We start from the raw sequence: 24767 nt of genomic DNA, 5'->3' as shown, positions 1-24767 counted from the left end.
TTCCCTTTTGAATGTGTCAGGGATACGTATGCAATTCATTTGTGGCACTTTTATCCCTTTACTTTCCTAAGACAAACCCTCCTTTTTTTATCTTATTTTATAGATGAAAGACTAGAAAGCTGATCTATCAGTCAGATATAAATAAGGCAGTTTTTTTTACCTCCTGTCGTGGGGTTCATTAATTATTCCATTAGTGAGAGCGTGGTTAGCCAGAGCATCGTTAGCCAGAGCATTGTTAGCCAGAGCATTGTTAGCCAGAGCATTGTTAGCCAGAACATTGTTAGCCAGGGCATTGTTAGCCAGAGCATTGTTAGCCAGAGCATTGTTAGCCAGAGCATTGTTAGCCAGAGCATTGTTAGCCAGAGCATTGTTAGCCAGAGCATTGTTAGCCAGAGCATCGTTAGCCAGGGCATCGTTAGCCAGGGCATCGTTAGCCAGAGCATCGTTAGCCGGAGCATCGTTAGCCGGAGCATCGTTAGCCGGAATATTGTTAGCCGGAACATTGTTAGCCAGAGCATCGTTAGCCAGAGCATCGTTAGCCAGAGCATTGTTAGCCAGAGCATTGTTGGCCAGAGCAGACTTGCTAAAGCACGTAGGAAACAACGGGCTGTAGCCTCAGCTCTACATTGGGGTGGGGGGGGCAGTAAAGATGTGCCATCTCTGGGGTGTCTGGGGGGGACAGTGAGGACCCAGGAGGGTTAGGGATGGAGAGGACAAAAAAAAAACTAACATGAAAATATACATTTCACATCAGCCTCTCTGGCGGGCCTGATCCCATGTGGACAGGGCAGGGCTGGCGAGGGCGGGGGCGAGGGCTGCAGGCCCTCTGAAACGCAGGACGCACCGCGCGCGTAAATTGGAGGCGTCAGCGCGCCGAGACGATGACACGTGGAGCGGCGACCCTGACGGGGGCCTCGCACCGCGGCGAAGGCGAATCTCGCACATCAGACAATTTCATTTTCGGCACGGGGGGGGGGACGCCTGCCACAATGGCTGCCCCTTTTCAAATGGTAATACCCCTTTTCAGCCATACCGCCTTTTAGGGTTCTTTCTCTAAGGCATAAATTCAGGTCTGAAGAGCAGCAATGAGCTGCATTATTTACTGATATGATTTATCTTCTTTTTTTTTTGTGGAGACCTTTTTCTCTGCCTCTTCGTGTTTCTCTTTAATCTGTACATTTAGAAGCAGAGGTGTAAATCGTAATTGCTTTGCAGGTTTGGAACATCTCAGAGGCTAGTCTCTTCTACAGCTTTGTCACGGAGTTCAGATAATGTTTCATCATGCAAGAGGCCAAACGTACAACTTGCCAACTTGATCCACGATTGAGATACTTTGGGCATTTGCAGTCTGCCTGAAATTAGCATCTTGTTTACTAAGGCTACGGCTAATAGCGTAATAAGCTACTGGGACTGCCTGCTATTCACATTTTGTGAATGAAGCAGAGCTTGAAATGTGCTGTTAAAGAAAACAAAGTGCATTGACTCATATAAACTCTGTAAGAGTTGATTTAACACTGAACACTGTGCTGTGTATCTTTATGGGATGGGGGGGACATTGATGTATTTTCTCGTGCCATGTAAAAGAATATCCAGCACTGTGAACAGCACAGAACGAAATGCCTATATTCCAGCTGTGGCAACAACTGCTGATTGAATTGGTCCGAATGTGAGAGAGTGTAATGTTGCAAGCAGCTTTACTGTTGCCAGGATAGAAGGAGAACATGTGGGAGGTTCGAGGCCATCTTTTACTTCTTCCAGAAGAGTTATTATTTCTGTGGCTGGGTTTTTCTCACAGAAGTCACCGGTGTCACAGATTCCATTCTTTTTGTCTTTTTTTTGGTATTGCCATGAATTTCACCATTTCCATGATTTTTCGAGCGCTGTTCCTGTAACTAGGTAATGTTGTCAGTGACAACAGGCGCTCAAAGACTCAAACCTCGCAACGTGTACCAAATCTAACTTTGAAGAAATAAAATTAAGAGCACAGTAGCCTGTGTTTTATTATTTTAGTAATGCAATTTGTGCAGGTGTTTTTGTGGGCTTATGTTGCTCTTCACATTGCGTCTTTGTTCCATCAGTGATCAAACAAGCGGTTTCATTTTAAGCGTCTTTAGGATGCAATTCTTTGAGCTTTCAAACCAAGTTAAACACAGATTTAACAGTTTGACTTCCCCCTGTATATAGAAATAGGTTGAGAGCTGAGGGGGTGGGGATGGGGGGGTCAGGATCAGGGCTGCAGGCCACCAGCTCTCCTCCTCCCCAGGTTACCCCCCCCAGTGGACGATATACTGGACCCATCCTGCTCACCAGGAAGTGGGGACAGGAGGGGTAGGAGATGGGTTTTTTTTTTTTTTTGGGTGGGGGGGGGTGTTTGTGGATGAATATAGCTATGATTGCATTGACTACACTGTCTTTAGGGAGGGGGGGGTTTGTCTACACCTGCTTGTATACTACCATCTACACCTGTCTACATCTGTCTGTATACACTTATCTACACCAGTCTGTGTGTACACATAGCCTAAAACACACGGTACTCAGTGCTGATCTTTACAGTGTAAAACACACGGTGCACTGTGCTCATCTTTACAGTATAAAACACACAATACACAGTGTTCATCTTCACAGTGTAAAACACACAGTACACAGTGTTCATCTTTACAGTGTAAAACACACAGTACACAGTGTTCATCTTTACAGTGTAAAACACACAGTACACAGTACTCATCTTTACAGTGTAAAACACACAGTACACAGTGTTCATCTTTACAGTGTAAAACACACAGTGCACAGTGTTCATCTTTACAGTGTAAAACACACAGTACACAGTGTTCATCTTCACAGTGTAAAACACACAGTACACAGTGCTAATCTTTACAGTGTAAAACACACAGTACACAGTGCTCATCTTTACAGTCTAAAACACACGGTACACAGTGCTAATCTTTACAGCGTAAAACACACAGTACACAGTGTTCATCTTCACAGTGTAAAACACACAGTATATAGTGCTCATCTTTACAGTGTAAAACACACAGTATATAGTGCTCATCTTTACAGTGTAAAACACACTGTGCTCATCTTTACATCCTAAGACATGCTGTACAGGGTGATCCTCTGGGGTGGTGGTTTAAAAGGGGGGGGGGGGAGGGGTCGCTGGTTATGGAATTAGAGTTAAACCCCTCCCCGCTGGGTGGGTTTGACAACAGGGCAATTAACCTGCTACTGCACTGGGCCATCGGAGCGGCCCGTGCCTGTTCACCACCACAGGACAAAGGAGGGGCGAGGGATTATGGGATATTAGGGGAGACGGTTTACCGTAATGAGCCGTCGTATGACTCTAACCGTTTAAAATGATTTAAAAAAACGATTCGCGTACAGTTACGCAACAAGTATCACTGCCAGAAAACTGCCACGCCCTTATTTCACGCGACAAATTTTCTGCACCGTTATTCACTCTCTTCCAGGTGTTTGAAGGACAAACCAGGCATTTGAAATTGTGCCGCGCGGACCTGTAGGTTGCGTTTTTAACCGTAGGCAACTTTGCCACGACTGCAGTGCTACCTCTGTCCTCGTTTTTTGCGATTACCTCTATGGTAATGCCTCTATGTACCTCTATACCTCTATGCCAGTCTGCTGTTGTCTCTGGTTTTTGTGTTTTGTGTCCGAGTGGCGCCGATGTGAACATTTAAGAGGAGGACCAATGGGGAAAAGATGAAGGACCTCTATGTAATTTTACGCAAAGAGATGGAGGGCAGTCGCCACCGTACCTTAACATTCCTTCACTGCCGCGTCCCAAACCTCCAAAATAATTAGAAAACACTGAGTATTTATTCATTGGTGCAAGAATACATTTTGTAGAAGCAGTGTTTTTTTTTTTTTTAATTGGGGACATTTGATATGTGTGAGTGTGTGAGTGAGTGTGTAGTGTGTGTGTGTGCGTGCGTGCGTGCGTGCGCCTGCCTGCACATGCGTGCGTGTGTGTGCGTGCGTGCATGCGTGTGCGGGTGAAATCCCAGTCTCTCTCCTCTGCGTTTCTTCACCTTGTCCTGTGTATATATATATATTTATAATATGGATCTATTTTTTTTTTCTAAGCAGGAGGGGGAGAGAGAATAAATATTTACCATCTGTGTTTTTCCACCCCCGCTCCCCCCCCCCCCAGCGTGAGATTCCGGTCTGTTTTATCAGCGGCGCAGCTCAGCCACGGGCTCCCCCGCTCCGTGCCGTTGTGTTTTTGGGGGGGGGGAGATTGACAGGCGGCTCTGTCCCCGGAGCATTGTTCTATTAATCTGTTTAATATGCTGCGGAGGCAGCCGAGTGGCGGAGCAAGGGAGCGGGGTAATGGAATCTCAGCAGGTACGGCGCCCGCACGCCCGCCCCCCGCCCGCCCGCACGCCCGCCGCAGTACCGCCACACCGCGCGCCACCAGAGGGGGCGCACACCCCCCCCAAATTCCACCCTCAGCAGAGACAGACAGATGGACGTGCCTGGGGGGGGGGGGTACGGTTTGAGGCTCTGCTTTTTTCCAGAAAAATCACCAATTTTGTTTGTAAAAATAAAATAAAATAAAATAATTTGATTTCCTGGTTGTGGTGTAAGTGTAGGGAAAGACGGGGCATTGAGTTTGCGTGAGGACCATTTATTCTGTCTCTTAGACGTTTTGCATGAATATCTCAGTGATGTCTTAGCGCTTTGAAAGGTGTAATTTGACATGGCAGCAGGTAGTCTGATCGCTAAAATGACCAGTTTACATCCTCACCCCTGTGGCCCCGTATGTTAATTAGCACAGATTCAGTAGCCAGTGTTAATTAGCCTGGTGTTAATTCCGGTACAGTAAGAGGCTGCAGGTTGCAGCGTTCAGGAGTGAGGCTGGAACAGAGATGGAACAGGCCTGTTAACTGACCGCTGTGTTCAACAGCGTGCTAACCGACGCTAACCCTCTGCGCCAACCGCCTGTGTGTGTGTGTGTGTGTGTGTGTTCAACAGCGTGCTACCCGACGCTAACCCTCTGCGCAAACTGCCTGTGTGTGTGTGTGTGTGTGTGTGTGTGTGTTCTACAGCGTGCTAACCGACGCTAACCCTCTGCGCCAACCGCCTGTGGTGTGTGGTGTTGTGGTGTGTGGTTGTGTGTTACAGCTGCTAACCGCGCTACCTCTGCGCCAACCGCCTGTGTGTGTGTGTGTGTGTGTGGTGTGTGTGGTGTGTGTGTGTGTGGTGTGTGTGTGTGTGTGTGTGTGTGTGTGTGTGTGTGTGTGTGTGTTCTACAGCGTGCTAACCGACGCTAACCCTCTGCGCAAACCGCATCACCATTCAATGTGACGCAGCAGCAGCAAGGCCGCACGTCGCTATCCTTCGGTATGAACACGGGGCACAAACCCTTTCGAGCTGCGCTCGAGCAGCCTGACCTCAGTGTGGAACTGGGGAGCACACGGCACACTGCTATAGACAGGCAGACTGTGGAGCTGTGTGAGCGAGCACTACCAACTCCGCAGTGCACCCAACCCCGGCTACACAGGAAAAAACTGCATTCACAGACACACAGGCCTCAAACATCACCATTCTGGGGGCAAGCCCCCTTTTGTAGCAGCGCCATAGTTTCGCATGGCACCGCAGTACAATGTAGTAAGGCTGAAACCTGTTTTGATGTATGGGTATCAAGGCCAAAAGGCACATTGTAAAAGCGCTACTCCCATCCACACGTCAGAACGCACAAGGGTAAGGAGCTTGCGACTGTAAAACTGTTTACACAGAAACCATTTGTTTGTACCATATAACAAACGTATCGCGGGTAATGGAAGTTCTCAGATTGTATGTGGAACTACTGTATATTTATACACAAATACTGTACTACACTGTTTATACTAATGTGAAATTTCTAGAGTTGTCCAACATTGTTGTTCTCTGACTTTAGATTTAACAGAAAATTATTAGACATTAATATATACATAAAATTTCTAGATAATTTCTGTACATATTTTACTCGTATTCATCTTTATGTAATAAATTTAGCGCTGAAGTTGGGCCAAACCTAGCTAACTCAGTAGTCTAGCTAGCTGGCTAACGCTTATCGATTGCGGACTGATCACTGAAATAGCGGCAATCCTTTCCTGAAAAAGTAGTAAATGTAGCTGTGTAGCTAATTAAGATGTTTTAAAGCTCATTTCGCAGCAGCGTTTGCGAAGGTTACCTCAAAGATTTCTTTCATGGACTTCTATCCGGTTCCGTCCGTGTTAGCTATACACAGCAGTTGCGCGGTTGCCATGGATACCTGACAAAGTAAAAAGCGCAGGGAGGCGAGCCGTTTGCTCAGAGCACGACTCTGGCCGCCTCACTTTGACGTGCAGTGCAAAAATCGCTCTAGAGAATTATTTCCACGAACTGGAAAGGGAAACTTTATTATTATTTTTCCTTTTTTATCTTATCCTGCAGAGGGCACCCCAGCCATATAGATTATAAAAGTAAGACACAAATGCCTGAGCAGTAGTTATTTTTTTAAAAGGCCAATAAGACTTCATTGCAGTGCGTCCATAGCACTGGCCGTACGGTTGCTGTATAATTTCAGCCCCAAGCCCGCGTTTCCCTTTGCAGTGGCCGAGCTGAAGCTGTTCATAGTTCCCTTTGTGACCCTGCGGCTGAAACAGTTTGGTTCCCTTGGTGACTGTGCATGGCCACTGCTGAGACCAAGTATGGGTCAACGAGGAACTTAATTTATCCTTATTTATAACTTAAAAAAAAAAAAAAAGTTTTCCTTAATTGTTACCATAATTGATCGTCTTTGTAATTGGCTATCTGCTGTTAATTGTCTGTTTTGTCATTTAAAAAAAAAAAAAAAAAAAGCATGTTTGGGGTTAGCTATATATTTGGGAAGTGACTGTTCTGGTTGCGACTGACGCACAGTGGCCTCCTTGTTGAGTACCACGGTGGGGTCCCATTGCGACCGCATAGCCAAAATCCCCCCCCACCCCCCGCCGTGAGCGCGCAGCCGTACGCGGGTTAGCCGCGGGTGCCGCGGAGCAGCGACGGCAGCAGGCCGCGGACGGGCTTTAGTGGAGCGGCGGTTTGGGAAACGGCTCAGCGGGCAGGATAATTCCCCCATATGGTCCTCGTCTCCCCGGAGCCCCAAGCCCGGCTCTGCGGCTCTGGCTCTGCGGCTCCGGCTGCTCGTAGCGCTGAGGCTCGGCAGTGATCCGGGAGGCCGGCGGGCGCCGTGTTTCTGTGGCTGTCGGGGCTAGCCGGCTAGCTCTGCGGCTCTGGGGCTATGGCTGCTCTTAGCGCTGAGGCTCGGCGGTGATCTGGGCGGCCGGCGGCACGTTCCCGCGGCTTGCGAGGGTAGCTGGCCGGCGGGGCGGTAATGTGAAACCAGAGGTGCAAATTTGCCAGAGCACCTGGGATGCTTCGCTGGTCCGTTTTTACCGCTGCTGTTAGACATTTATGTCGGCGGGAGATAGAGACTGGTTTTGGATGCGGGAGCCTAGGCCCTAGTGAAATTTGGAGAATGTTGGAAAGTGGAACCCAGGAAAGGTTTTCGGTTGGACGTTTTGGGTGCGCTGCTTGTTCCAGGCTGATTTGTGACAGAGGCACACCGAAAAAAAAAAAAAAAAAACTTTCCTGAGTTATAATATCATGGGGCTGGGCAAAGCTACTTTTGGGATGTGGGACAAGCTTTCAAGTGTGGAGAGCAGTCAGATCCAACATAAGTACAACTATATCCCCTTACTTCCTCTCAAGGTATTGAGTATTTGCTTTCAAAGAACAATAAGTTTTAAAAAAAAAATGTCTTTCCCTCCTGTTTTATTTATTTTTCCCACGGCATGCAGGAACTGCCACCGTGGGCTATGCATGGCAAATTGTGGTCACTCACTCACACACTCACGGACGACCTTTGAGGGATGTTTTGCGGGACGCATGCACAGGTGGTGCCAGCTGAGATGTGTCTGCGGAAGTGAGGTGCGCTGTGGGTCTGGACGGTTACGTGCTTGTTTTTTCCTCTACCAAGGAGGTGATGTAATGCTGTCTGTTCGTCCCTGACAGACATATCTGCAATAGTTATAGATTCTGCTAAATGTGCGATGCACTTTCACATTCCCTAGAGGAGTAAAGCTTTTTATTTTGGTGACCTCTTGATCTTTCCTGTAGTGCCACCATCAGGTCAAATAGTAATGAAAGTAATGATTGAGCTGGCAAGACGTTTGCTGCGCACATTCATGTGTGAGGGGTGATTGTTGTGCCTTGTCAGAGGTCTGCACTCTACGGTGTGCGTACTTTCTATTTAGAAATGCTTTGATGGCATTGCTTTGTGCCTCATGGTTCTTTCTTCATAATAATGAGGAACAGGTGGTATTTGAGGGTTTTTTTTTTTTGGTGCCTTAAATTTTTAACTAAATCGTGTATTCTTTAAAGATGCCATTGAAACAGAAGCTCTGTTGTGTGTTTAGGGAGGGCGGAGCTCACGCAGTGATGGAGGTGTGGCTTGATGTGTGGGGGAGCTGGGTGGGGCGGAGCCTGTGTGTGGGCGGACTGTGTGTGCGAGCCTGCATGTGGGTGCCTGTGTGTGGGGGCGGAGCAGCTGTGGGGCGAGCTGTTGTGTGGAGGCGGAGCCTGTGTGTGTGGAGGCGGAGCCTGCATGTTGTGGGGGCGGAGCCTGCATGTGTGGGGGCGACTGTTGGGGGGCGGAGCCTGGGGGCAGAGCCTGCATGCGTGGGGGCGGAGCCTGCGTGTGTGCGGCACTCCAGCGTTTGTTCGCGCCGGTTTTTAATGAACTCGGCTGCCCTCCTCTCCCCTCCCCATAGCCCTCCGCGCATCTGAATGCCAGCGGTGTGCCAGAGAGCGGAGTGAGCCGGTCTAATGAAAGAACATGGTGGCGAACGCCGGAACGCCGCCGGAACACCGTGTGAAGTGCTAGGCGCGGGATCAAAGTGCCCCCCCCCTTCCCCTTCCTCTTCCTCCCCCCCCCATAATTAGAATGCCCCCTGAGGAAGAGGCGAGCAGGAGAATCTGCATCCGCCGAGCCGAGCGGCGCCACCTGTCGAGCCTCGGAGATAAAATTGGAAGCGTCGGGGGAGCCGGCGGCCCGGCGTGGGCGAGCGGCCCGGCCGCCACGCTGCTTCTCATTCTCCTTCCCCCGGCGCGGGGCCCGCCGCCATTCTTTAACATCTCACACGTCCCGCCACGTCTGATTCACAGCGCCTTCGTCCCCAATTAGATCCGGCTCGGTTTCCTCTCCTCTTTTTTATTTTTTATAACTCCGTACTTGCTGACTCTCCACCTTCTGCTTTTTAAAAAATTCAAAATCTTCTTTTCTTTTTTGTTTCGCCTCTTTCGAGAACAAGGCTCTGCTGTTGAGTTGTCTGTCGGTCGGGCATTTTTTCTTCTTTTAAAATGACAACATGACTGTCGTTGCCCTATTTTTTTTAAATGTCAAAATGGCTCCCTATTTATGGCCGGTTTGTGATAGTACCTGTATGGTATATGGCTATAATCCGGGTTGTGCAATATCCAGAATAATAACCATCGTTAAAAAAATACCTGTGTATGAGGTGTACTTTCTCGATAGTAGAAGCTGAAAAATGTTGGCTTAGTATGTTCGTAGTCCTGCCAGCTGCTTATAACTCTCTGCATTTACATAGCCTACCATCAGCTGCAGATGTTTTGACACCATTGATGAAAATGATGGGGAGGGGGAAAGGAGCTCATCTCGGTCTAGAGGAACCAGATTGCAGCCTTCGCTGTTTCACTGGGGTATATAAATGAGGTAACACGCATATAAAGTTCCTTTGTCACCCATCACCATTGGGAAAGCCAAAGAATGATCAGATCTAGAGTGACTTCGTTGTTGACCTGCACCAATCAGGTAGTGGGTACATAAAATACATGAACAGTTTGAACCCCTTGCTAGCAGAACCTTGCGAGATATACTTACAGTCTGAGCTGTGTGGACCGCAGTGAGGTATGAGTACAGTGTGTTTATACCGGTTGTGGGGAACACAGCCTTGTGTGTGAACGGGCTGGTTTGTTGCCCATGGGACCGGGGTGGGCGGGGGGAGGGGGGGTCACAGGGGGGGCCACGGGGGCCACAGCAGCGGGGCGACGCGGCGCGGTCCGTAAATGTCAGCGGATCGCCCGGCGCCCGTCGGAGGGGCGGGCCTGGCCTGCGGAAAGCGCCGACGCGGCAGATCCGCGCCCGGCGCTCCTGATTTAGACGCTACGGGGCAGCCGGGCGGCGGGGGCGCCGAGGCGTGAAGGTAAATTCCCATAATTCACCTCTGAAAGGTCAGCTGCTGCTGCTGCTGCTGCCTCCTCCTGCCGCGCTGGCTACTAACACATACCACCTGACCGAAGGCGGGACAGCTACCGTGTGTGTGTGTGTGTGTGTGCGTGCGTGCGTGCGTGCGTGAAGAATGAGTGTTTGTGTGTGGTATATGTGCGTGTGAATGTGTGTGTGTGCACGCGTGTTTGTGCACGTTCATGCATGCGTGGCTGTGTGTGTGTGTGTGCACGTGAAGTATATGAGTGTTTTGTGTGTGTAGTATTATACACGTGAGTGTGTGTGTGCATGTGATATTGTTTTGTGAGTGTGAATGTGTGTGTGTGCGTGTGACGTGCAGTGAGTCTGTTGTGGTGTGTGTGTGTGTGTGTGTGTGGTCGTGTTTGTGTGAGAGTGAGTGTGCTGCTGTTTTTGTATTGGTGAGAGGGGGGTGGAAGGCCAGGCTGTCAGGGCTGGTGTTGTGGTCAGCCGGCTGGTATATTTACAGCTGTCTGGGGCGAAAGCTTCATCAATCCTGGAGCTGAACAGCCATGCGAGGCTCTCCTGGCAAACACAGTGTTAGCCGCTGATCTTAAAATCCCTTTCCTCTTTGCGACCCCTGGGGTGACTCTCTCAGCCCTGGGGGGAGTGGAGAGGGTTTGGGGTGACTCTCTCAGCCCTGGGGGGGGGGGGGTGGGGTGGGGGGTTTGGGGTGACTCTCTCAGCCCTGGGGGGTGGAGAGGGTTTGGGGTGACTCTCTCAGCCCTGGGGGGGGTGGAGAGGGTTTGGGGTGACTCTCTCAGCCCTGGGGGGGGTGGGGGGGGGGGGGGAGAGGGTTTGGGGTGACTCTCTCAGCCCTGGGTGGGGAGTGGAGAGGGTTTGGGGTGACTCTCTCAGTCCTGGGGGGGGGGGGGGAGAGGGTTTGGGGTGACTCTCTCAGCCCTGGGTGGGTGAAGGTTTGGGGTGACTCTCTCAGTCCTGGGTGGGGGGGTGGAGAGGGTTTGGGGTGACTCTCTCAGCCCTGGGTGGGGGGGTGGAGAGGGTTTGGGGTGACTCTCGGTCAGCCCGGGGGTTCGTGTGGGGCGGTGTGGAGAGGGTTTGGGGTGACTCTCTCAGCCTGTGGGTGGAGAGGGTTTGGGGTGACTCTCTCAGCCCTGGGGGGAGTGGAGAGGGTTTGGGGTGACTCTCTCAGCCCTGGGGGGTGGAGAGGGTTTGGGGTGACTCTCTCAGCCCTGGGGGGTGGAGAGGGTTTGGGGTGACACCCTCAGCCCTGGGGGGAGTGGAGAGGGTTTGGGGTGACTCTCAGCCCTGGGGGGTGTAGAGAGCTGGGGCATCTCTTTCAGTTGCTGTTGTTTTCGGTGTTTTTGGCCTGAGATGTGAGCTCATTGTGTGAGTGTTTGGCTCAACCACACGGCCACATTGTAGAGGGCATGTGTTTATTTGTGTGGGACTGTGGGTATGTTGTGTGTGTGTGTGAGGATGAGTTGGTATCTGCACCTGTGTGTGTGTAGGTGTGTGTGTTTGTATGTGTATGTGTGTGTGCTTGTGTGCGTCTTTGTGTGTGTAGGTGTGTGTGTGTGCGTGCACGCATCAGTGAGCTTTTCCTCAAAGTTCGCTTTCTCTTTTTTTCCAATTGAATTAAATGTTATTTGTTTAGCACTTTTTACAGAGAACTGTCACAAGGCAGAAACAGACTTTTACTCTCCCTCTCTGTTGGCTAGCGCTGGCTTTGATTTGGAAGTGCTCCCTAAAGTTGCGGAGCATGCTGGGTAATGTACGTACGCACGCCGGACCGGCCCGGAGGGAGGCCCCCGTAACTCGCCAAATTGCCGATACGCATGTAAGCAAATGCCCTCTCGAAACGACGGCCCTCCTCCTCCTCCTCCTCCTCCTCCCCATGTCTGTGGTGCAGCGGGTTATTCGGGAGAGGGGCCGAGCGGGAGGGGGGGGGGGGGTTCGCCCCTGCCCTAATCTGCATGGCACGCCGAAACGCATGAACTCATCGCCACCCCCCCCGCCCCCCCCGCCCCGCTGCCGGCTTTTATTGCCTTGTTCTGCGCTGCATCTCGATTCTGATTAAGGCCCTCTTCATCTGGGCCGTGTTTTAAAAAAAAAAAAAAAAAAACACTCAACTGTAATCAAGGGGGCCCTTCGGTTTTTTATATTTTTTATTATTATCATAAGAAAAATGTCTAGCGTTTTTATTACCGGCTTTATTTATTTATTTATTTGTCTGTTTGTTTATTTTGTCTGAGGAGGTGCAGAGTGGTTATCGGGGAAACGGAGGGTGCATCGGGGGGCTTGTCGTCACGCCAGATGTATCCTGGGATAGACTCGGCCCTCCTGCACACACACTCATTTCCACAGGCCTGCTGTCTTCAGCAAAACAACATGCTACATGTTCTGCTGTTATGTTTGAAATCCTCCTGTATACACACACACACACACACACATGTATACACACACGCACACATACATACACACGTGCGCACGCACGCACACGCACACACACACACATGTATTGACACTCACCCACACATACATACACACGTGCACACACACGCATGCTGTCCTAATAGAGGCAAATTTATATAGATACATATGTATAGTGACATATTTACACTCACACAACTGTAGAGAGATAATTACACTTAGATATAGACACATATTTACACTCACACAGGTGTAGAGAGATAATTACACTTAGATATAGACACACATTTACACTCACACAGGTGTAGATAGATACTTACACCCATACAGGTGTGGAGGAAAGTGTTTACATGTAGACAGAGTGCCTTTTCTGGGTACTGTAGTGTGAGAATGTAGTGCTGTAATTCAGTTAAATTCAGTTATTTTACAAAAGTAAATTTGCCCTGAGCAAAGTTGCCTGCCAAATATGGGCAGTGGAGGGTAATTTTATATATACAGTCAGTGCCTTCAGCAGGTTTTCACCCCCCATTCTTTCTTATGCGATGGTTATAAAAATATTGGCAAAGCTTGCTGGGAGCACCGTTGAGCCCATTGTAATAAAATGGAAAAAAATATGGCACAACCCAGCATTTTACTGAGGTCATACGGTCCTGCCAAACTGATGTTAAGGTAATCATTAGAGAAGAGACCAAGGGGCTACCAGCTACAACACTGAGAGAGTTACACCAGCTACAACACTGAGAGAGTTACACCAGCTACAACACTGAGAGAGTTACACCAGCTACAACACTGAGAGAGATACACCAGCTACAACACTGAGAGAGTTACACCAGCTACAACACTGAGAGAGTTACACCAGCTACAACACAGAGTTACACCAGCTACAACACAGAGAGAGTTATACAAGCTACAACACTGAGAGAGTTACACCAGCTACAACACTGAGAGAGTTACACCAGCTACAACACTGAGAGAAGCTTACACACTGGAGTTACAACAACCTGAGAGAGTTACACCAGCTACAACACAGAGTACACAGCTACAACACTGAGAGAGTTACACCAGCTACAACACTGAGAGGTTACACCAGCTACAACACTGAGAGAGTTACATAACCAGCTACAACACTGAGAGAGTTACACCAGCTACAACACTGAGAGAGTTACAGCCAACTAGTTACAAGCTACAACACTGAAGGTTACACCAGCTACAACACTGAGAGAGTTACACCAGCTACAACACAGAGAGATACACCAGCACTACTGAATTACAGTACACATGAGAGATACACCAGCTACAACACTGAGAGAGATACACCAGCTACAACACAGAGAGAGTTACACAAGCTACAACACAGAGAGAGATACACAAGCTACAACACAGAGAGAGTTACACAAGCTACAACACTGAGAGAGTTACACAAGCTACAACACTGAGAGTTACACAAGCTACAACGAGAGAGTTCACAGCTGCAACACTGAGGAGTTACACCAGCTACAACACTGAGAGAGTTACACCAGCTACAACACTGAGAGAGTTACACCAGCTACAACACTGAGAGAGTTACACCAGCTACAACACAGTTACACCAGCTACAACACTGAGAGTTACACCAGCTATAACACAGAGAGTTACACCAGCTACAACACAGAGAGATACACCAGCTACAACACTGAGAGAGATACACCAGCTACAACACAGAGAGAGTTACACAAGCTACAACACTGAGGAGTTACACCAGCTACAACACTGAGATACACCAGCTACAACACTGAGAGAGATACACCAGCTACAACACTGAGAGTTACACCAGCTACAACACAGAGAGAGATACACCAGCTACAACACTGAGAGAGATACACCAGCTACAACACTGAGAGAGTTACACCAGCTACAATACTGAGAGTTACACCAGCTACAACACTGAGAGATACACCAGCTACAACACAGAGAGATGCACAAGCTACAACACTGAGAGAGTTACACAAGCTACAACACAGAGAGAGTTACACCAGCTACAACACCGAGAGAGTTACAGCAGCTACAACACTGAGAGAGTTACACCAGCTACAACACTGAGAGAGTTACACAAGCTACAACACTGAGAGAGATACACCAACTAAAACACTGAGAGAGTTACACCAGCTACAACACTGAGAGTTACACCAGCTACAACACAGAGTTACACCAGCTACAACACTGAGGGAGTTACACAAGCTACAACACTGACATAGTTACACCAGCTACAACACAGATTTACACCAGCTACAACACTGATGTACACACACACACGCACACACATGCAATAACGCACAGTAAGCAGTGTGGTTCTCGTGATGTATACGCATGCCTGGGGTTGTAAATCCATATGAAGCTGAGAATCGTTTCCACTCCGCAAGTGCTGATATATCATGAGGACTATGCGGCTTGTGGTTTATTCCAGTTATACCGTGGCACTTATGGCAAAGGTTAAATGACAAATGTACAAAAAACAAAACTGCTGTCAATTAAAAATGATGACATTTTTGTTTGCGTATATCCACTGTGACATACGGTGTGGCCAATTCCATTCAACTCATTAACTGAATGGGAGAAATTCTTAAAGTTCTGACTTTCACAGAACCCTATGTGTGTGTGGGAGATTAAGATTGTGTGTTTGTGTGTATGTATCCGTGTGTGTGTGTGTCTGTGCGCACGTATTTGTTAGTGTGTGTGTGCATGCGTGTATGTGTGTGCATGCGTCTATGTATGTATACTGTATGTATGTGTGTACGTCTACGTATGTATACTGTATGTATGTGTGTACGTCTATGTATGTATACTGTATGTATGTGTGTACGTCTATGTATGTATACTGTATGTATGTGTGTACGTCTACGTATGTATACTGTATGTATGTGTGTACGTCTACGTATGTATACTGTATGTATGTGTAACGTCTGATTAGTGTTATGTTGCTCGTGTGACGTCTATGTATGTATACTGTATGTATGTGTGTACGTCTATGTATGTATACTGTATGTGTGTACGTTTACATATGTATACTGTATGTATGTGTGTACGTCTATGTATGTATACTGTATGTGTGTGTACGTCTATGTATGTATACTGTATGTATGTGTGTACGTCTATGTATGTATACTGTATGTATGTGTGTATGTATACTGTATGTATGTGTGTACGTCTATGTATGTATACTGTATGTGTGTGTACGTCTATGTATGTATACTGTATGTATGTGTGTACGTCTATGTATGTATACTGTATGTGTGTGTACGTCTATGTATGTATACTGTATGTGTGTGTGTACGTAAATGTATGTATACTGTATGTATGTGTGTGTACGTCTATGTATGTACTTAGTTGAGTTACTATACGTATGTACTTGTATGTTACGTATGTACTGTGTACGTCTACGTATGTATACGATGTACGTGTGTACGTACGTAGTACGTATTGTGTGTACGTCTAGTATGTATACTGTATGTAGTGTGTACGTTACGTATGTATACTGTATGTATGTGTGTACGTCTAGTATGTATACTGTATGTATGTGTGTAGTCATGTATTCTGTGGTAGCTACGTTGATACTGTAGTGGTGTACGTCTGTAACTGTATGTGTGTAGTCTAGTATGTTACGTATGTGTGTGTGTACGTCTAGTATGTATACTGTATGTATGTGTGTAGTCTACGTATGTATACTGTATGTTGTGTGTACGTCTACGTAGTATACTGTATGTATGTGTGTATTCTACGTATACTGTATGTGTGTCGCTACTATGTATACTGTATGTATGTGTGTATGTATGTATACTGTATGTATGTGTGTATGTATGTATACTGTATGTATGTGTGTACGTCTACGTATGTATACTGTATGTATGTGTGTACGTCTATGTATGTATACTGTATGTATGTGTATGTCTCGTGTATACTGTATGATGTGTGTATTACGTATACTGTATGTAGTTTTGTATGTATATGAGATGTCGTTATGTATGTATACTGTATGTATGTGTGTATGTATACTGTATGTATGTGTGTACGTCTGTGTATGTATACTGTATGTATGCATGTACGCATGTTCTCTTTGCTGATTCCGTCATTGACACCCCCAGTGAAAGGCGTCGGGATGCTGTGTGCTGGGCGCTTGATCATTACCTGGCAGGTAATTTTCACATCCTCACGCCGCGCCGTGCGGCTAATCAGGAAGCGCGGCGGCAAATTTTCTCCGATAAGAGGGGAAAATGAAAAAGAATAAAGGAAGAAAAGGAGATGGAGTGAAAGGGGAGAGCGGGAGGGAATCTAGGCGGTGCTGGTTCGGGTTTTCTTCTTTCTTTTTCTTTTTTGCGGGAGGCCGAGGGTGGGGGGCGGGGGGGGGGGGTTGTCAGGTGGAGTGTGTGAGCTGGGGAGATGATAATGTGGCATGACACCTCCGAAATGAGACGCCGGTTGCCATGGCGAGGAGACGGGAGGGACAGTCTCTCGAGAGGCCCCAAATAAAACAATCTGTAAATGATGTTTGATTAGAATTTAGATCATGTAAGCGTTCAGGACAGGCCTTTTGTCAGAGGCTTGCCAGCACAGGATTCAGCAGCTTCTCGTACGACTGCCTTACTGAGTGTCTCTCTGTCTGTTTCTCTATCTCTCTCTCTCTCTCTCTCTCTGTCTGTCTGTCTGTCTCTCTGTTTTTTCTTTCTATCTCTGTCTTTCACTCTCTCAGTCTGTCTCTAACTCTGTTTTTCTCTTTCTCTCTGTCTGCCTCTCACTCTCTATTTCTCTCTCTCTCTACTCTGTTTCTCTCACATTTTTCTCGCTTTCTCTGTTCTCTCTGTTTCTGTCAGTACCATCTTTCTTTTCCTCTCTCTCATCCCTGATGTCTTTTTTGTAGATCGGTTTCTATTCCCTTTGCAAACCAGTGTTTTGGTCTCATGACTGTTGGGAATATTAGACGCATCTTGCGAACACCTACTGACTACTTGCAAAAGTACCCCACCAAGCCTCCTTTCCCCAGCTCCCGGTTCACACCCCAAACCTGATAAGCTCCACCCACCTCACCAAGCCTCACTCAGTCCTGCCTACTCATTCTCAGCCTTGCCCACCCCACGTCCAGCTCCACCCCCAATCTCAATCTCACCTGTGTCTCTATCAGTCAGGCTCACCTGTGTCTCTCTCAGCCAAAACTCACACTGTATTTGAGGTTGTTGCTGTCAGTTTTTCTGCTTTAGCTCTCTCACTCCAGGGCACACTTGACCCAGTGGAAGTGACTCCTCTAGCAGCCAGGGCTAGCAGGACAAACCTGTATCGCACCTCTGAGCATCTGAACCTGGACAGGGCAGCACCTTCGTGAATCGGCTAATTAGACATTTCCCTAAAACAGTGGTTCCCCAACACTGTTCCTGGAGATCTGTCGTCCTGTAGGTTTTCTCTCCAAACCTAATCTGGCACACCTTATTGTACCAATTAGCAGCTCGATAAGATCTCTGACTGTTAAACGAGGTGTGATTTCATTGAGTCGGAGTGAATGTTGGCACCACTGCCCTAAAATGAAGAAGAAGCACCGTGAGAGTTTCCTCTTTCACCCTGTAGGGGGCAGGAGTGGGCAATTCCAGTCCTGGAGGGCCGGTGTGTGTGTGTGCAGGTTTTTGTTTCCATAAGTTATCCAGGTTAAATGGGCGAATTTGCTGTATACGCCAGCACTGGTTCACCTGTAGATCAGTTTGCCTTAAAACGTTTTATAAAGGAATAAGAGAAAGTGTCTTCGGCTGCCGTTCATGTGCTTATCAGGGAGTGTAGCGGGAAGGTCAGATGGTGTAAACGTTAGGGATGATGAAGTCACTAAGGCCCAGATGAAGATACAGCTCTCGGTGCCTTCCTCTGTTGTGAGGGCACTGCCTCTGCATTCCCATCCTTTCCCCTTTCATTCCTCTCCTCTGCACTCCTCTCCTGCTTCCCCCCCCCCCCTCTTCGGTCCTCTCCCCCCTCCTCTTTCTCTCTTTTCCCCCCTCTTCAGTCCTCTCCCCCCTCCTCTTTCTCTCTCTTCCCCCCTCTTCAGTCCTCTCCCCCCTCCTCTTTCTCTCCTTTCCCTCTCCCACTCTCTTTTGTCTTTCTCCCCTGTGCCCGGCTGTTCTGGATAATGAACTCCTTACCAGTCCTGGACTAATCCAGACTGACTGCTCTCTGTCTCCTCCAATTTCACAGCCCCCCCCCCCACCCCCCTACAAGAGAGAGAGGGAGGAGGAGGGGCCAGCAGAGTCTGTTCTCCAGACCCAGGGATGAATCTCCCAGCAGGCTTCTCAGTCCCCCAGAGCGGCAGGCTGTCTGGTCCCTCAGGCAGGGCTGTTCAGTCCCCTCCAGGCAGGCTGAATCGGCCTCAGGGCAGCTGTCCTCAGGGTCACCCTCCAGAGCGGCAGGGCGTTTCAGGTCCCTCGGCTCAGGGTCACCTCAACAGAGCGCCCGGTCACCTCCAGAGCGGCTCCATCGGGGTCACCCTCCAGAGCAGAGCGGCTCTATTGGGGTCACCCTCCAGAGCGGCTCCATCGGGGTCACCCTCCAGAGCGGCTCCATCGGGGTCACCCTCCAGAGCAGAGCGGATCTTGAGGGTCCTAACCTCTCGGGCCCCAGACGGCCTCGGTACCAGCGGTAGGGTCCCTCTAGGCAGAGAGTCTTGGTCCTCTGAGCTGTGGTGTGTGTTTGCATGTTGCTGAGAGGGAATGAGGAAGGTGTCTGTACGTGTTATGTGAGAGTGTATGTGGTGTGTGTGTGTGCATGTGTGAGAGTGTGTGTGTGCATGCGTGTGTGTATGCGGGCATGTGTGTGTGTGTGTGCGTGCGTGTGTGTACTGATTCTTGGACAGTCTCCCACCCATTTGGTTTCCAGCTAGAGGGGAAGAGACACCTATTCTGAGTCACTCATTTAAAAACTCATGAGGATTCGACACATTTCTTTTCAGCGCGCTTCCAGCTATGTTATTTGAAGTAATTAACCTTAATTTGCCAAAAAAGGGAAATCTTTATTAGCTGGCTGCCTCTTAACTGGAGCCCCCTCCGTCTGTAAGAGCGTGTCCCTCTGCTCCTAATGGGGTCTCCATTTAATCAAAATTCACCCATCACATTTTCAGTGTTGAATCATATTTTAATTGGAAGTTACATTCTGGTTAATAGTTTTATAATTCGCAGGCTCTAATAGTTTTACCTCTGGGACCTGCTCTATTTTCCTGCCGATCTTCAGCTCCCTCATCCGGCTGCGAAGACCGCCCCCCCCCCCCCCCAACATGTGTGAAGCGTTGTGCCCTGCCCTGACGCCGCCTGCCCAGACTGGGACCAGCATCGCCGCGAATAGCAGCCTGAAACGGGGTCAGGCAGTCACGTGATCATAGCCGCCGGTCCGATTCCTCCGGTGATTGGGATGGGGGAGGAGGGGGGGGGGGGTTCGGTCCCGCGCGATGGAGCCCTCGTCCTAAATGCTGTCCGCCAGGAGGGAGAGAGAGAGTGAGTGTGTCTATTAGCGTTTTGAGCAGCACCACCCCGCCCCCCCCCCCCACCCCCAAGCATTAACAGAAACTGCAGCTTGACCTTTGACCCCCATCACACGGCTACCCAGACAAATCTGTGATCCAGTGGAGTTCATCGCGTCATGTCTTTTATTCTTAGCATTGTAGAAGAGAGGAAGAGAGAGAGAGAGAGAAAGAGAGCGAGAGATAAAGATAGAGAAAGCGAGAGAGAGAGAGAGGGGGCTGTCATTATCATGGACTATGTTAGCCCTGATTTTCTCTCTCCAATTGTTGAGTGGTGGATGCATGTAGATTGGCAGATCATGTGGGATCATTGTAAAAGGATGCAGCCAATGTGCATCGTACGGTAACTGGAGGAGGCGTTGCGTTCATTTTCAGCCAGTTCAGTTCTTATCTGCCTTCGTGCTTGTTTGCTGATTCCCTTCTGTTATCCGCTGATCACCTTCTGTTGGTATTGTGATGAGAGGTGTACCGGGCCTGACCCCTTTCGTTTCTGGGATGCCTGTTCCCACCACGAGGCCACACTGGTGTGCAAAGATCAGCATCTTTTCAGGCATTTGAAAAATGGCTGTCTTCTGTTGTAGGAATTGGGGTGTTTTTTAAATGTCTCTGTAACTGTGCCGATCAGCTCGAAATGCATAACGTTAGGAACCCTGATGCTCGATGAACACTCCTCTGAGGTGTTTGATCGAACGCTTGCAGGTTCAAATCCCTGCCGAGGCATTGCTGTCTTTTCCCCCCTGCTCAGGAGACTCTGAATTACTTGACTGTCCAACATGAATTAATAACGTCTGAATTGTACTTGGCATAAGTTTCCACAAAAAGAGCACAAAAAAAATGATATTTGCAAATAAAAGGTTTCTGAACGGAGGAGTTTGCTTTAGGCTCTTCCATTGACTGGGTCCCCGTTCTCTTGCCCTAGACCAGAATTCTGTGGGCCACGGAAATGTTTCAAAATCACGTCCCTCCGCCTTTTACTGTGATCCAAGAAGAGCGAAGATCTGTGTGTGCGAATGAGAGAGAAGAGAAAAAGAGCGGGAGAGGGAGAGAGGGAGGAGGAAGAGAGATCGAGCTGGCTGTTTGCATACAAGTACAGCGCGTCTGTTTCCAGCCCTATAGTGAGCGGCTTGTTTTCCTGTGCAGGGGTGTGTGTGATTTTGAGGGGGGCGGTGTCTCCCTGCCCCCCTCCCTTTGTGGAGCGTGCCGGATGCTGCTGGGGTCCGCTGCTGTAGGGTAATCTTTTACACCAGGCAGGGGGAACCAGTGAAGAGTGGAAATGAGCTCTTCAGGCCCACTGCCCCCACCACACCCCCCCCACCACACCCCCTCTCCTCCACTTCCACCGCACCCCTACACTCCCACCCTCCCGCACCCCCCCCCACCCCCCCACCCCCTACACTCCCACCCTCCCACACTCCCACCCCCCCCCCACCCCCCCGTACCCCCTCTCTCCCACCCTCACCACACTCCCCCACCCACTGTACTCTCATTCCCCTTCCCCCACCGGACCCCCTGTTCCCCCACCCCCACCGCCCCCCTACCCTCTTGCACCCCCATTCAGTTTTTGGCGCCTTCACTCTTACCTTTCGCCTGTTCTGCCAGCACTGTGACGCCTCCACCCACCCCCCAGGAGCAGCTGCTGTGTCATAGACTCCATACATGTATAGTAGCACCACTTCTCCTAATCTGACCCCAGTGATGGTGTTTCACTTTTAGGTTGAATACAGCCCCCCTGTCTTTGCTGTTTCCTCCGGTAGTTTTGGCTTTGATTTGGAAGTGTTCGCTTAAGTTGCAGTGCATGCTGGGTAATGTTAAGCTGCCCACTCTTTTAGGCCACCGTGGGAAATCTTCAGACTCGAGGACTTCACTCCACACCAGAGGGCCTGTGCTACCCGTGGCCCCTCAATTCATCTCTTACCTCTCTCTCTCTCTCTCTCTCTCTCCCCCCCTCCTTCCCTGACAGTGCTGACCCCCCCATCCTGCAGTTTTGGGAGGATCCAACATGGCCACCCCACTCCACCAGCCCAACGAGCAGCACAGAGAGGGGGAATCCAACATGGCAATCTGCTCCACCGGCCCAGCGAGCAGCACAGAGAGGGGGATTCAACATGGCAACCTGCTCCACCAGCCAACGAGCAGCACAGAGAGGGGGATCCAACATGGCAATCCCGCTCCACCGGCCCAGCAAGCAGCACAGAGAGGGGGATCCAACCTGGCCATCGCACACTGCCAGCCCAGCCAGCAAAGACTTGCGGTAGGAGGAGGAAGGGAAGGGAGAGAGAGAGAGAAGGGGAAGAATGGAGATTACAGGGAGTGAGGGAGAGAGGGAAGGAGCAGCTTTTTCTCGATTTTCTCCTGGACGGGGGGTGGGGGAGCATTAATCATTATTGGCGCACACCTCCATCCCTGACGCGCTGTGCCGGCCCCCACACCTCCTGACATAAATCATAATTCTTCCCCACGATGGATCCCCTCTCTCTGCCGCCGCGTGGAAAAGCGCGCTGCTCTTATCGATTTTCCCTTCCCCCCCCCCCCATCCCGCACCACCACCCCCACCCCCACCCCCCCACCCCACACTCGCCTGGGCCGGGTCATCATGAAACATAACTGATCAGAAATTCATGGAATACTAAATAAACTTTACAATGGCAGCGCACTGTGTGTGTGTGTGCTGCATGCGAGCTAGCACACGTGAATGAGTGCGAGTCTGAATGTGTATGTGTGTGAGTGTGTGTGTGTGTGTGAGTCAGTGAAAGAGTAAGTTTGTGTGAGTATCTGAGTGTATCTGTGTGTGTGCGTGTGTGTGTGTGTGTGAGTGTGAGTGTGTGTGTGAGCCGGTGTGCGTGTGTGTCCGTGTGTGTGTGTGTGAGAGCCGGTGTGCGTGTACGTGTGTGTGTGAGAGCCTGTGTGTGTGTGTGTGTGTGTGCGTGAGTGTGTGTGTGAGCCGTGCTGTGCGTGTGTGTGTGTGTGTGCGTGGTGCGTGTGTGTGTGTGTGTGTGAGCCGGTGTGCGTGTGTGTCTGTGTGTGTGTGTGAGCCGGTGTGTGTGTGTGTGTGTGCGTGCGTGTGTGTGTGTGAGCCGGTGTGTGTGTGTGTGTATGCGTGCGTGCGTGCGTGTGTGTGTATCTGTGCGTGCGTGCGTGTGTGTGTATCTGTGCGTGCGTGCGTGTGTGTGTATCTGTGCGTGCGTGCGTGTGTGTTTATCTGTGCGTGCGTGCGTGCGTGTCGTACGCTGTCGTTGAAAGGGCCGCACTGACTTTTGACCCCTGACTCCGCAGTAACCTCCTGATGCGCTGAAGGGTATTGGATTTTGCCGGAAGGTGCCGGCGGTTCCCCGTGCACCCTCCCCTCCCCTCCCCTCCGCGTCCCTCTCCTCGCGTGCGCTGCTGGGCCCGTGGCCTGTGGTTCAGCCGCCTCTGACAGGCCCGCTCAGTAGATTAACTCTTGTTAGGTCAGGCGGGAGAGGCAGGTTTGGTTATGAAGCACATCACTGCGCTAGGGAGGCCTACAGGCCTTCTGCACACAGAGCGGTTCCCCCCCTCCTGATCAGACGGAATTAACGATCATCGAAGGTGCACGTTTACACACGTAAGTTGCAGACTTATAGGTGTCATAATCCGCACTCCTGTTCCGTTTAAAAAAAAACTTTTTTTTAAAGATGAGAACGCTGCAAAAACCAAAAAAAGTATTTTATGCTTATATTTAGAATTAAAATCTTATTTCTGTTCATTTACTTTTGCTAAATAAGACAAAAATATTGCCTGTTAGCATAACATTGACCATTTCAGCTCCATCAAAGATTGCCAACTGGGCTAGGTTGTTACTTGTGAAACTACGTTAAGCTAATTTGGTACTTGAGAGAAAAATAAGGTTTTAGGTGTCTTTGCAAGATACTTGTTAAGACTTCAGTCAGTCCCGGGCAGGTGCCTCTGTCTCTGACCAGCCCCTGCCCCCAAAACTTAGCCACTCCAGTCTGGATGCGGGTTAGCGGGTTAGCCGGTTGGCAGTTAAGGCTTTGTGGATAACTGGAGTCGCAGTTTAGCTGGTTAGCGGTCAGGGATTTGTGGATAACTGGAGTCGCAGGTTAGCCCGTTAGCCTGTTAGCGGTCAGGATAACTGGAGTCGCAGGTTAGCCCGTTAGCGGTCAGGGCTTTGTGGATAACTGGAGTCGCAGGTTAGCGGGTTAGCCCGTTAGCGGTCAGGGCTTTGTGGATAACTGGAGTCGCAGGTTAGCGGGTTAGCCTGTTAGCGGTCAGGGCTTTGTGGATAGCCGGAGCTCTTGACACAGGCCCCGTATCCAGGCTGGGATTAAAGCCGTGTTCTGGGTGAAGGGGGGATATTACTGCAGTAAAGTTGTGAGGACAGGGGCACGCTCGTCCAATTACTCTAACACCCCCCCCCCCCCCCCTTCTCCACACCCCACCCTCGCCCCGCCGCCGCCGTCGCCCGGGTGCGAGGCCACACCGCGAAAGGAGGACGGGATTAATTGCCTCGCACTTGCGCCCGCGCCACAGAACCCAATTACGGAAGGATATTGGCTCCCGCCGCCGCCGCGCCACGCTCACTGCTGTGTGGGGACA

At 49.7% G+C, this 24767-nt stretch overlaps 1 long non-coding RNA gene across 2 annotated transcripts in view; it reads left to right on the top strand.

The window, feature by feature from the left end:
* Positions 1 to 22842, top strand: part of LOC135236608 (uncharacterized) — a 35780-nt gene extending 12938 nt beyond the window's left edge. The window contains exon 3 of one of the 2 annotated variants that reach the window (XR_010324627.1): positions 22153 to 22842. This is a non-coding gene — a long non-coding RNA (uncharacterized LOC135236608). Of the gene's footprint in view, positions 1 to 1215; positions 1963 to 22152 lie in introns of those variants that run through there. The other variant, XR_010324628.1, reaches the window with a different exon arrangement.
* Positions 22843 to 24767: the final 1925 nt, after the last annotated feature.

This window comes from Anguilla rostrata, chromosome 12 (genome assembly GCF_018555375.3).
Source record: "Anguilla rostrata isolate EN2019 chromosome 12, ASM1855537v3, whole genome shotgun sequence".
NCBI lineage: Eukaryota > Metazoa > Chordata > Actinopteri > Anguilliformes > Anguillidae > Anguilla > Anguilla rostrata.
This window is presented reverse-complemented; position numbering and strand designations above follow the sequence as displayed.